Genomic DNA, 14,005 nt, shown 5'->3' with positions numbered 1-14,005 from the left:
ACCTTTTAATGGGAAACACAAAGACATGCAGGCTGACATGATGCTGGAGAAGTAGCTGAGAGTTCTACATCCAGATCTGCAGGCAGCAGGAAGAGAAAGAAAGACACTGGGCCTGGCTGGTGTATTTGAAAGTCCAAAGCCCACCCCTAGTGACACACTTCCTCCAACAAGGCCATATCTCCCAATCCCTTTCAAGTAGGAATACTCCCTAATAACCCAGCATTCAAGTCTAGGGGCATATGGGGCCATTATTATTCAAACTACCACATAATATGTTTATTGTAAAATAATCCAACCATTCAGCGTAAAAACAGGATATGAGCAGTCTCCATCAAGCTTGATGGTTAAAATCACTTTGTCTTGTTTGCCTTAGAATTTAAGTGGAAAACATAGACATTGTTAAAGTCATCTATGAATCATAGCGACCCTTTTCAATAGCTGAACTTAATTTCCCTAACAAATCCCAGTTCCTTTAGGCGGCAGAAACTTCACTGAAGACAATTTGTACTTTCCTCCATTTCTCAGTAGTTTGTTTAGGAGTGAGCTTTTGCATTGCTGAGGAATTCAATTCTGAGGCCTGTACATGTCTTGGGATGCTTTGCAGCCCAATGCCTGTTGAAATCACTTCTCTATCCTCAGGCAGTGGATGCCCCTACATCATTCTTCATGGTCCTTCCATGCACCATTTAGAAGATACTCTAATTTGCATCTTGACTGTTTCTCCAAAGTCCCCAGAGTGCTACTGTTGGGAGGTGGTGGAGACATTATGAGAAGAGATCATTAGGTCACTGTGGGCAAACTCAGAAAGAGTTATGTCTGGCTCCAGATCATTCATCCTCTCTTATATGTCCCTATCACAAAGCAAACAGTTTTGTTCTGATCAATACTCCCACCATGTGCTACTTTAAAACTAGCCCCAAAGCCTAGGGACATCTGACCATGACCTACAGTCAAACTGTGAGTCAGAACATTTCTTTCTTCCTTACAAGTTGATTAGCTCAAGTACTTGTTCCAGTGATGTGGAACTGACTAGCATAGGACCAGTGATGCTTTTTTATTATTTCAGTGCTGTCCCAAGGGCTCTGTGGAAATATGATAAACTGGACAGATGGGAGTGATACGCCAGTATCCATCCATGCCAAGTGCGGTAAGTCACTCCCTCACCTTATCATGGCTCATTGAAACATGCTGGGGGCTGCAACTAACAAGAGCTTTACCCAGGAACCAAAAGCATTATCTTTGCTCTCTGAATCTTGCATATTATCTGCTTATGAACATATTGTCCTCTAACTTCTTCTCTCTTGAGCTAGTAGCCTATTCCTGTGTCACCTAGTAATATTTCTACACTCTGAATCCCTCAGGAACAAGGCTGTGGGGATGAAGAGCATTTACTCTGTTTTTTTTTTTTATGTAATTTTTTTATATCACAGTTCTGCTTTGGGAAGCGGGGCTCCAGGGACATCAGTAAACTTTGGAAAATATCACTATTCTCAGCCACATCTCTGAGCTCTACCTAGTTTGTCTGAACTATCACAAACCAGCCAACTCAAGTTGCAAATGTTTAATCTTAGGATCTCTGTCAATACTTCTATTTCACAGACAGCTTCACATTAAAGCCTTTGCCCTTTATTAATTCAAAATAGTACTAGTGGAACAGTACTATCTCCATTTAGATTTTACTAGGTCAGTTCACACTTCTATCAGTAAACCTTTTACTACTCAATTCTAAATTAATCTGATGCTATTTACTGTTGAGTGAAATCCCCAGAAATCATTTAAGCACCAAATGCTGTATTGAAATAGAATTTATTTTAGCAGGGTGTGGTGGTACATGCCTTTAATCCCAACACTCAGGAACCAGAGGTAGGTGGATCTCTGCTTTTGAGGTCAGCATGGATTACAGACAGAGTTTCAGGACAGTCAGGGTTATGCAGAGAAACTATTTCAAAAAAACTAAAATCAAACTAAACCAACAAACCATACAAACCAACCAACCAACCAACCAACACATAAACAAAAAAACTGAATTCACTTTTGTGTCAGACTTAGGGTTTCCATTGCTGAGAAAAGACACCATGAGCAACTCTTATAAGGGACCACATTTAATTAACAGGTTCAGAGGTTTAGTCCATTGTCATCAAGGCAGGAAGTGTGGCAGCATCCAGGCAGACACAGTGCTGGATAAGCAGCCAAGGGTTCTACATCTTGATAGGAGTATAATCAGGAGAAGAGTAGCATCCTCAGGCAACTAGGAAGATGCTCTCAAAGTCCACCCACATAATGACACACTTCCTCCAACAAGGCCATACCTACTACAACAAGGCCATACCTACTACAACAAGGCCATACCTACTACAACAAGGCCACAACTCCTAATAATGCCACTCCCTGGGACAAGCATATTCAAACCACCATAGGGTCCCATCACAACTTGCTGAAAGCATGGTCATCTTGTGATTGTTAGGCTCCAGTCTGTTGTGGCTTTATTGATCTGTCTCAATGGTACCACAATAGCTAACTGAAAGTGAAAGTTGATGGGAACCAACATGATTTTATTATTATACATTTGATATATATATATATATATATATATATATATCAAATACATATATATATTTGAGGAGGCAACAGGGGTTTGTTTCTTTGTTTTTTGGAGGGGAAACTGGGAAAGGAGAAATTTACATGTAAATAAAGAAAATATCTAATAAAAAAATATTTACTAAAAAACAAAACAAAACAAAAAAACCCCTAAACTTTAGAGTGTAGCAACCAATTATTTCTACAGCATGCTTGTATAAATCTAGCGGTTTTAAAGGCTTAGAAAACAAGGAGAAAGAGCCTTAACAAGTTTTGATGGGACTCTATGGTGGTTTGAATAAGCTTGTCCCAGGGAGTGGCATTATTAGCAAGTGTGGCCTTGTATAGTAGGTGTGTCTAGGCATTGACCTGGTCTGACCCCAGGACATGGGAGGAGAAACTGACTATCACCAATGAGAAAGCCATGCTAAGGCTGTGTATAAAGAGCAGCCAGAGGAGGCTCAGAGATTGGCTTTTTACAGATTTTCTAAATTTTCATCTAAGTGTTGATATATATCTTATAGCCGTCTTTTGTCTCATTCCCAGAAATCATTATGCAGCGAATTAACAAAACTCCAGGGTAGAGAGATATGCTTGAAACTCATGTAAAATTCTCAACTTGAGTAATTGTCTTATCATGATGACATAGAATAACTCAAATTAGCTGCCATGAAAATGAATGATCTATTTTTGTTATGTTGATAACTGGATCTTAGCTGTCCTTCCATTCTTTAAGACAAAAAAAATTTCTTAATCTAAGCTTATAGCCAATAGTAGCATGATCTGAGGATTATATATTCTAAAAACATCAAGTTGAAAATAAATAAATGTTTATTTCATTCTTTAATCTTAGTAGATTTATATCAATAATGAAAACCCCAATGCAATTCTACTGAATTTAAATTTGAAATTATTTACTGTAAATAAGTCTCAGGTGTACAAGTTTTCAGAAAAAAATGTAAAGTTAAGTGTTGTAGAAAATTACTTCGTTTTAAATCTAGTTGAGAGACATTAAGTAGTGGAATAACGGCTGCATTTCCTCCCCTCAAGCAAGCTAAGTAAATTGACACTCCCTTTTGGACATGTGACTGTCTCATAAATGCTATCCAGAACTGACTACAAATGGTGCTATCATATAGGATATAATAAAGCAAAACCAATATATACTATTTTGAAGAATATCTGCATACTTTTTTTGTATTATATTGCAAAACTATACACTATTATATTTAATAATAGTGGGTCAAAACATATATTTTGGTCCTGAAGTAGTGATAAAAAGCAAAAATTGCTGTTTGCACATCTCAAAATCATAAAGTGAAGATATGAAACTGACATTTTTCTTGAGCAAATGTAAATATCTGGGTGGAGTCGTCCACAAAAGCCCTTTGCTTACAGGTTCAAGGCTTCAAGTCAACTCTTCATTATTTAATAAAGGAAACTCCTTCATTTGATGCTTTCCCCAGTAAGTAAACTGTTTACCAGAAACTGCATTTACCTGGGCAAATGGGTCTGCACATCGCTTCCTTCAAGGAAATGATACTTATTGATAAATATATAACACTTTTAAAAAGTGCAGGCTGTGTGTATGTGTGTGTGTGTGTGTGTGTGTGTGTGTGTGTGTGTTATTTTATATTAGCCATTAAATGGTTTGGTCTTCACATAGCATTCTATTTTCTCACACTCATGTAAAGTTTAGTATTTTCTTTTCCAAAGTAAGCCTAGCACTGCAACTTTGCTTTCATGTGGCTGCTGACTGGATTTACTTCCTTACTGCCAGTTTAGAGTATTCAAATGTGTTTTAATGTGCATAGAGAACATTCTAGTATTTAAAGCACCTGCTGTCCCTTTTCAGAAGATCAAAGCATGGATGTCACCTGTCACCCTCTGTCTCCTTTGTTTGCAGCTCTTTCATTGGTCTCTCCTCTATGGGTCTATGCCTTAGTAAAAGGGTTTAGATCACTCCAAGCCACACCCCTCTGAGGGTGGTTTAGAGAGTCAGTCACAGGAGTGAGTGAGTGACCCCTAGAAATGCAGAATCCCAGTTCCTAGCACAGTCGCACTGACTCAGAAGTGCATTATACCAAAATCCTCAGGCAATCCATAGTCTTCATGTTTTTAAGAAGTACTGACTTGGGCAGTGGTGGCGCACGCCTTTAATCCCAGCACTTGGGAGGCAGAGGCAGGCAGATTTCTGAGTTCGAGGCCAACCTGGTCTACAGAGTGAGTTCCAGGATAGCCAGGGCTACACAAAGAAACCCTGTCTCAAAAAACCAAAAAGAAAAAGAAAAAAAAAAGTAATGCTTTAGAAGAAACTGTAAAAACTTTAACCCTTAAGACGTTTTATAAAGCTGAAACCATGCCAGTAAATACTACTAACCTGTATAGGAAGCATGGACAAAATAAACAGACAACAGAAAACACACACAACAAACAAGCAAGCAAGCAAACAAACAAACAAACCATTACAATAAAGGAAGAGCCTTGGAACTATAGCCTGGGTGACTAAGAGGGAATCTCAATTCAGCAGGAGGAAGTGATGTATTACTAAAGAAATGTTTGTAAGCAAATGGCAGGAAGCATCATTGAAGGGAAACCCCATAGTTATGCTGGCTAAATTGCTTGAGGGAAATGACAATTATTTTTCTCTAGAAAAGGAAGTGTCCTTGGAATGTGAAATTAGAAATTATGCACTAGGTAGAGACTAACATGCCTCTCTCTCTCTCTCTCTCTCTCTCTCTCTCTTTCTACACACACACACACACACACACACACACACACACACACACACACGAAGACTGATTGCATTAAGTACACCATTAAATACACCAGTGAACTAGGCCTATGAGTAGTGAGTTGAGGCACTGGACCTAGTGATCTTACCAGAGGTTACTTGTTTAGGACACTTCATTTGTAGACTTTAGGCAGAGGGATTTTGTTGCCTGATGTTGAACATTTTCTTGTGGAGGTTTTGAATAAACTAATATTTATATTATTATTTTATTTATATTTAATATTTATTTTTGATAAATATTTATCCTAGTTGTCCCTTTCATACGTGCCTCTGGTAGAAGGTGCTGACCATTACCAATGTTCTTCCAGACAAGTTGTTTCACAGTCTTCTTTTTGTCTGTTCTTATTTGAATATCTTTATGTATGTAGTATTCAGTGTGAGTGGGTTTGCAAGCATGCACACACATATCTCTTGTGTCCTTTCTAATAAAGATAACTTTATTTAGGCTTTCAGGCTCAAAAAGTTGTAATAAGAATCACCCTTTCCAAAACTGCATACTGTAGGCAGCCTCTGGAACAACTCATACTAAAAGACTGTTGTGTCCTGTAAAGGATCTTGTTTTTAAAAGCTTGACCAATTTGGTTCAATTGATGGGTCGCTTGTTTCTTCTAGATGGTACAAATGATTTTATGACGATGATTGTGATATTATTATTATTATTATTATTATTATTATTATTATTATTATTATTATGCTTTGATCATGGCCCTAGCTCCTGAATGGCATGTAAGTCTGCACGGTCTGGTCTGGTACACGCAGCCCTGATACTGATCAGATTTGCTCTTGGTCTCTGGAGAGCCTTCATCTTGTTTCTGTCATCTAGTCCTAACTGTGATATTTTTGTGATTGCCTGTCTACCTCTGAGTTGAAGAAGAGAGTGCAGTTGTGTCTTAGGTTTCTCTGCATGTATCACAGTGTTACAGTTTCCTGTGCTCATGGTCACTCCCATCTTTGATATTGGTGAGTGTATAACTATTGCTTTGTAAGCACATATATGTCTATAAGAAATATTAGCTATTTTAAACGTATTCATTTGATGATTTTCTTATTTTATTTCTTTATTACACCTTACCCCAGCAGATCTCGACCTTCTGGTCGTGATCTCTCTGGGGGGGTCACTGGAGTTTCCTAAGATGATCAGAAAACACACAGATTTACATTATTACTTATAACAGAAGCAAACTTAGAGTTATAAGGTACTAATAAAAATAACTTTATGGTTGGTGATCACCATAACATGAGACACTGTATTAAAGGGTGGTAGCATTAAAAAGGCTGAAAACCCCTGCCTAACATATTTTAATGAGAAAAACATTAAGTTTTGTTAGGTCAGCTAAAACAATGTTATAAATAAACTAAAATCATGCTGTGTAGTCCACTTAATTTTTGTTTTTCACTGAAATTCTTTGCCCTTTGGAGTCATATAAAATGTTCAGGTCTCAGGATTGAATGAGAATGAGAAGGAAGAAGTAGAAGATGAGAAGATGAATAGATACGAACTATCTTCAGTCACAACTAAGACTGAGCAATACAACCTCCTTGCCCTCTGACAGAATCCTAATTTCATTTACTCTATTTCCTACATATGGTCACACGAGCAAGATGCCTATAATTCATATCTCCAGAACCAAAATCATTGCTGAGTGAATGTGGGGGTTCACATATATTTAAAAATATGCTTCTTAGTTTTAATTATGCAAATATATGTGACTTACCCAGACTTTAGGTCTAAACCAGAACTGGAGTTGCAGGCAGTTTTCAGCTGCCCATTGTGGGTGCTGGGAACCTAACTAGGGTCCTCTGTAAGAGCAGTGGTTACACTGAGCTGCCTTTCCAGCCCCTGGTGTAATCATTATCACAAAGCACTGTCCTGTTTTATTATATCAGTTGAAACATTAGAGTAAAAGATGAATGTAGGAGTCACAATGTTCATAACCATGAGAAAATACTTAGTTATTTTTTTTATAATTGTAAAATAGCAATTTCTAGAGATGTGAAGGAACATCAGTCATCCCAGATGAGCATCAAAATGATGGACCAAAATAAGATTCTAACACAGTGAGACCAATGAGTTTCATGGCCTTTCTGGCAGTATATGGGGGACTCCAAAACAACTGCATCACCACGAAGTTCCACTGTTGGTATGTGTGCAGAGAGATAGGGCATCAAGGCCTTATGCCAAGGAGCAACATTTATGTGTGCAGCCCCTTGCTAAATGGATTCTCATCTAAAGCCTGAGCCCCTCCTCCAGCTCTGTTTACAGTTTAGTCCCTTTATGTGGCCATATGGCAGTGTATGTTCTAATTGTGTGCTCTATGTTATAGTCACATACACCATATTACCTTTCCTTTGTTCTAGGATGGCCCTGACCACATCACTGCATCATGGATAGCAACCTCATGGAAACTGTCGTGGAGTCTTAATTTCAATTATTTTATTTCCTACATATGGTTACACAAGCAAGATGACTTGAATTCATATCTCCAGAACCAACAGAAGTGTTGAGTGAATGTGGGGGACTCACCTTCATTCCAGGCAGCTTCACGTGGTAGAGACATGACTCCTGGAGAATCTCGTTAACATGACTAAACATTCTGGTGAGTTCTAGGTTTCTTTGAGAGACTTTGACTCAAGCGATTGAAGAGTATATAGGAAGATTCCCAAGATCAACCTTTGGCCACCACATCTATGTGCACATCATGTTAGATCTACTCCCTACATACATTCACCCTCATGCAAACATATACACATAAAAAAGAATGTAAAAAATCATACTGAGTAACACACACATATATGTGTGTATATATATGTGTGTATGGGTTTTCTGCCTCCATATATATATATATATATATATATATATATATATATATATATTACTGCACAAAGAAATATCTAACAAGGAAAGTGACCTGAGAAGACAGTGTCTTTGTCAAAAGGTGCATCACAGCCAAAACTGAGCAAGCAGTCCTCATGGTCAAGATGGCCCCTATCTTTTATTCTATTCCTCTATCTTTTATTCACCCCTGTTCGTTTAGGTTCAGCCTCACAGTCTATTCCTAATTGGTTAATTTGGAAAGTGGCCTGAAGGAAAGGGGGGAGGGGTTGGGTGTTAAGGGTCATTAAGTTCCTGTAATGCAGCAGAGCCTTTGAGAGGAGATGAAAAGATTTGTAAAGGGAACTATACTGATGGCTTAATGGGTTTGGTTCCCAGTACTACAGGGTGACTTACAGTTGTTCATAACTTTAGTTTGGGAGAATCTAGCACATTCTTTCAGCCTTCCTGGGTAACAAGTGCGCCTGCTGTGCAAACATGTAGGCAAAACCGCTCATGTACATAAAAAGTAAAGATAAGTGAATATTAAAAATGTGATTTTTGAAAGATTTGCATAAATGTTTTGTAAGGTAGGAGAGATTGAAATAATTGAGTAAAAATTTTCTTAAAATTTATAGAATATTGGTCTTTGGAGAGCTAGCCACTTTTGATAGTAAAAACAAATTTCTCACAACACCAACCAATACTGATAACAAGATTACAATATACAGCCTGGCATGGTGCCACACATGTTTAATACCAACACTTGGGAAGCAGAGAGAGGCAGGAGAAGCAGGCAGATGCCTGTGAGTTCAAAGCCAGCCTGTTCTTCATAATGAGTTCTTGGGCAGTCAGGGCTACAAATTAAGATTCAGTATCAAAAACATCATAATACACTACAGTTGCTATTATGCACTGTTAATATTACCATATATTTTCATGAAGCTCCACTTTTGAACAATTTTCATAAAATCTCCAATGATAGGAAAACAAACAAATATGTTTTCCTTTGGATTTCAAAAACTGAATGTCAGACAAAGGTATGTAACAACCAAAGGCTAGACACACTGTAAAAGAATTTTTCAACAAATAAAGACACCAAATATGTTCTGCTTAGAGAACTGATTAGCCTAAAGAGAAAATTAATGCCATTGTTAATGTGTGCCAATGTGCCTAGTGTTTAGATAAATCTCTGTGCTTGAGGGAAATTGTAGAGAAACTTGTGAAGAACTGGGGCTTCTATCTGTGAATAATGGCATTTGGAAAATAGTCTTCTGACACTGGACAGAATTAAAGAGCTAGGAGTAAGACTGTAAAAGGAAGATGAAAGAGGCTGTGCCTAGCGAAGTGGGAGATTGCACTGTACTAGTAGACAGGGCTCGGCGCGGGGCAGGGGGGCAGCTTTCAGGTTAGGAGAAGGCCTGCCTCTCAGCTCATGAGACTCACTCCATGGATGGGAGAATGCACACATGTGCTTCTGCACATATGTTTATAACATATAAACATATAACATATAAACATTGAAAGAAAGGACAGGAGAAGCCATGCACAGGATCCTAGGGAAAGTAGGCATCTTCTAGGAGACCAAGTATAAACTTTGGTGTATAAGCTTTGGTTTCAGAATGTCTTGGTCAAATCATAATTCTAAGTGTGAACTTGAGCGAATTCTTCAACTTCCAGGCATCATTTTCATCACTAAAAAATGGGGACAATAGAATCCATGTCATAAGGTACAAATGAAGTTCCCAGCTCCTGAGTATTTAACCAATGTGTACATTATTCCTGTAGTTGATTATATACTGAGAGCTCTCAGTCATATGCACATGAAGGATTAGAATAAGCGTGCTAATCTTTGACACTTGCCTCCCTGAAAGACACCCTAGTTCTGCCTTACAACAACCCAAACAACTCCTTGTTCTGCTGTCCCAGTTAGCTGAGACCGTAGTTGCCTGGAACTGATCTGCCATTCAGCTGTAGCAGGGCCTGATTACTGCCCTTCTCTCTCCCCTTTTGTGACTGGATGGTGCTCAGTGACAAGAGGCTGGGAGGCAGGGAAAGAAAAGAATACTCCACAGATGACCTGTTGCTCTCATCTCTTCCTCATTCATTTATATTGGTGAGCAATATTTGTCCTTGGCGACACGCTGTTTCCCACCAAGTCACCTCTCTTCCTTCCTCTCATCCTCCTCCACCTCTATCTCTTCCCATAAAGGCAAAATGACTTCTCCAGCCGTGCAGCCATGCTGGGTAACATAACACGTACAAGGGCAGTCAGATAGGTGTCCCTGTCCTATTTTGGGGTAATTGTTGGAGTGGTGTCTTCTGATTTCTCTGACTGCTCTGTGGCATCCTTTCTCTCTCTTACAGACACCGTAACTGGGGTCAACAGTGGATCAGGGCAAGGTGAAAGAGACACAAGTGGTCACAGCTATACTTAGGATTTTCATCTTCAGTTTTGCTCACTGGACGGTCTTTAGGGTATATGGTTCCCGCAGAGTCCCCAGGCTCCCCCTAGGCCCCTTTTCATTCAGTAAGACAAAAGCAATTCTTTGCGGAGAAAAAGAAGTCTCTTTTGTGGACTGCATTCTCTCCACTCCTATTCAGTTTCCACTGAACCCTGCTTAGGAATGTGAAGCAGAGGTCTCCAAAGCAAGCTGTGGAAGGCTAAGGTCAGGGCCATTGTAGCTGCCTGTCTTTGCATCTCTAACCGGGCTTTCTTCTTGGTCTGTGTATGTGCTCCATACTGTACTCAGGGCTTCTCCTGGGCAGGTCCCTTCTGCAGTGTTCAATATCCCCTTTAGACCACCCATTCATGCCAAAGTTTAAAATATAAGGCTGCTAATCAATTGGAACGTGACACCACTCAAGGTTATTTTCCACTTAAAAGACATCAGAGGTAAGATACCTGTGGTAGCTTTCAGATGTTACCCAGAGAAAGGCTAGAGGGTACAAAAGTGATTTTAAACTAGGATGAGGGGAGCCTTCTTTTGCTCATTTTTCTACTTAGAAGTGAAGAGGGAAGACGCTGGGTGAGTCGACCCCAAATGATTCTTATTCCTTGAATCTCTAGCCTGCATCTCTAGTGCACTGATATCCTTTGCCTCCCCCTTTGTCTGTTTTTTTTTTTTTCAGAAAAGATGTCCTGTACCCTGATTTGTGATGAACTGCATCAGCTGTGCTATGGTCTCTTTGCAGCTCAACCCACGTTCTTCCCTCGGCTGCTTCACATAATCCCTACAAAACCTTTGGAAACTCCTGTTATCTTATGAAAACATTCTGTAGTTGCAGCCACAGAAATGGGGCAATTTGTATGGTTTCATCATACAAAGCCATTTAATTTGTCCTAGTTTTCAAATGACACAACCTATAGAATGTGTTTTCTAACATGCAACATTCTATAGAAACCATGCTTCGGTTTATTTCAGTGAGAAATGGGATAGTAAAAGAAACTACCATTCTCAAAACCACACAGGCAAGTCTACAAGCAAGTTTCCGAGTTTTACAGATCCCTGTTCTTGACAATTTGAAAGCAGGTTTGGAGAAAGGCAACACAGAATTAGATAGGCATGTCTTGGTTCCCTGCTGAAAGAGCTGCAGGGAGTGACAGACCTTCAGGAGGTGGAGCCTCGCTGAGGACATAGGGTATATGGGGAGGGTCTAAAGTTTCTAGCTGAGCTTTCCTGCCTGTGCTCTACTTCCTGACTGCAATAAAACTAAGTAAGCCACATTTTTGTTCTATGCCTTTCCCACCACAACCAAGAGTTTCTCTTCCTAAAGCACAAGTCAAAATAAATCCCTTAAATTGTATTTGTCAGGTATTTTACTACAGCAATGATGCATGTAACCAGCACAACTGGTATTGGCCCAAAGGGAGGAATGCACGTCATATGTCTTATGCAAGGTCTAGTTTCCCTTAGTGATTTATGAGCATGGAAATCACACATATGAAAGTTTTACCAAAAATCAGTCTGTGTTAAACTCCTTTGAAATGTGATTCTTCTAACTCTGCAACCACCTCGGATTTTCCTTAATCATTTATTCCTCTAGTAACCCATTTCCTGAATTCATTTGGTTGCCAACATTCCAGGATCCTAGAAATCAAATGTGAAGTCATGCTTTGGGCCCCTAAGCAGCTGAATAATGGTGTGAGTTAACCGTGTAAGTGATAATAACAAGACTCTTTAATGGTGACAATGTGATAAGCCTTGTACATGTCACTCAGAAGTTGGATCATATAAGGGTGATCACTTATAGCCAATGTTTTAAATCAAGGAGGTGGCATAGCTTTGAAAGGATAACATTTTTACGAGAAGGACATTTGGAGAACATATTGACAGCGGAGGGTAAAGCCAGCTGGGAGCCCTCAGTTACAACCAGGCTGGGCGTGAAGATGCTAACAGCAATGGTGGTTCTCAGTCAGCTTTCCATGGCTGGGACAAACTGCTGAGATAAGTTTGAGATGGAGAGGGTTATTTTGGGGTCATATTTTCTTTTAAATGTTTCAATTGTTTGGCTCTGTTGACTTTGGCTGTGGTGAGGGAGGACATATGTGGTAGAGTAAACTGCTTCCTGCATGGTACCCAGGAAGTGAGAGGAGAGAGGCAGCAAGGAGCTGAGATCCCAATATCCAATATCATCTTCTACGCTGCCAAAGACATGGCTTGTTTCGTCTAGACCCAGACTCCTAAAGGTTCTACCAGCTCCCAATAGTACCACAGACAGGCGAGCAAGCCTTTAGGATCTGAGACTTTTGGGGATTACTTAAAATCCAAATGATTACACCAATTAAAACATTGATTTTGTTAGTAAGTCTTCAAATTAATCTGAATCAATTTAAAGTGTACCAGAACATGTTACTTTAGGGAATAGAATGATAATATTAGAACTTATAAAAAATCTAAAAATTCCTGTCGTAGAGAATCAAACTCATAAAAAGAGTCCAATAAGCAATGGAAGAGTACAAAGTATATCTGTGAATGTATATTTAGTATGTCAACTGAGTAATTGACAGGGACTAATTTCTTCTTCTTCTTCTTCTTCTTCTTCTTCTTCTTCTTCTTCTTCTTCTTCTTCTTCTTCTTCTTCTTCTTCTTCTTCTTCCTCCTCCTCCTCCTCCTCCTCCTCCTCCTCCTCCTTCTTCTTCTCCTCCTCCTCCTCCTCCTCCTCCTCCTTCTACCTCCTCCTTTCTCCTTCTCCTTCTTCTTCTTGCTATTCCTAATCTTCATCCTCCCCCTCCTCCTCATTTTCCTCATTATTATTATTGCTGTTGCTGCTGCTGTTGTTGTTAAAGTTCCTGGACTAAATAGCTAAATTTGTAAAAAGAGACATACCTAAATCTTCGTGTTATAAAATGCAGTGACATGTGGAGCTTTTGAGGGAATATTTAACTCAGTGTTTTCATCACAGATAAGAAACCCAAGACTCAGAAGCTAAGCCATTTGCAGAAGTTGAACTACAGGAGTCCTGGTAGTGCTGAGGGTAGTATGGGGATGTCTCACTATTAGGGCAGGGATCTTTTCCCACAGGCAACAGTTTCCCAAGAAAGACTTGAAAGTAAGTGAATGGGATTTAGATGCTAGTAAAAAGAGGAACTTTTAAAGTTCTTTGAATCCATAAAGAACAGTCAAAAGCAGCCAAGGATCTGATTTATTAACAAATTAATTGACCACAAGAAAGTCTGTGCCAATATCAGCAGTTGTTCCTCACATACTTACGTTCCAAAAATAATTTTGGAGAAGTCTGGCTTTGGGATACAAGGTACTTTAGTATGTGAGTTATATTGGTATCACTTTCGTATTTAAGACTTAGAAATAGAGACATCG

General features: G+C 39.2%; 1 long non-coding RNA gene across 1 annotated transcript; it reads left to right on the top strand.

The window, feature by feature from the left end:
• The first annotated feature begins 7,499 nt into the window (after nt 1–7,499).
• LOC116098600 lies at nt 7,500–11,990 on the top strand. Its single transcript, XR_004121888.1, has 3 exons — nt 7,500–7,512; nt 7,730–7,968; nt 11,316–11,990. It is a non-coding gene; the product is annotated as an uncharacterized LOC116098600 (long non-coding RNA).
• The last annotated feature ends 2,015 nt before the right edge of the window (nt 11,991–14,005 follow it).

This window comes from Mastomys coucha, unplaced genomic scaffold (genome assembly GCF_008632895.1).
Source record: "Mastomys coucha isolate ucsf_1 unplaced genomic scaffold, UCSF_Mcou_1 pScaffold20, whole genome shotgun sequence".
Taxonomy (NCBI): domain Eukaryota; kingdom Metazoa; phylum Chordata; class Mammalia; order Rodentia; family Muridae; genus Mastomys; species Mastomys coucha.
The sequence above is the reverse complement of the archived record's forward strand: the minus strand, read 5'-3'. Positions and strand labels throughout refer to the sequence as shown.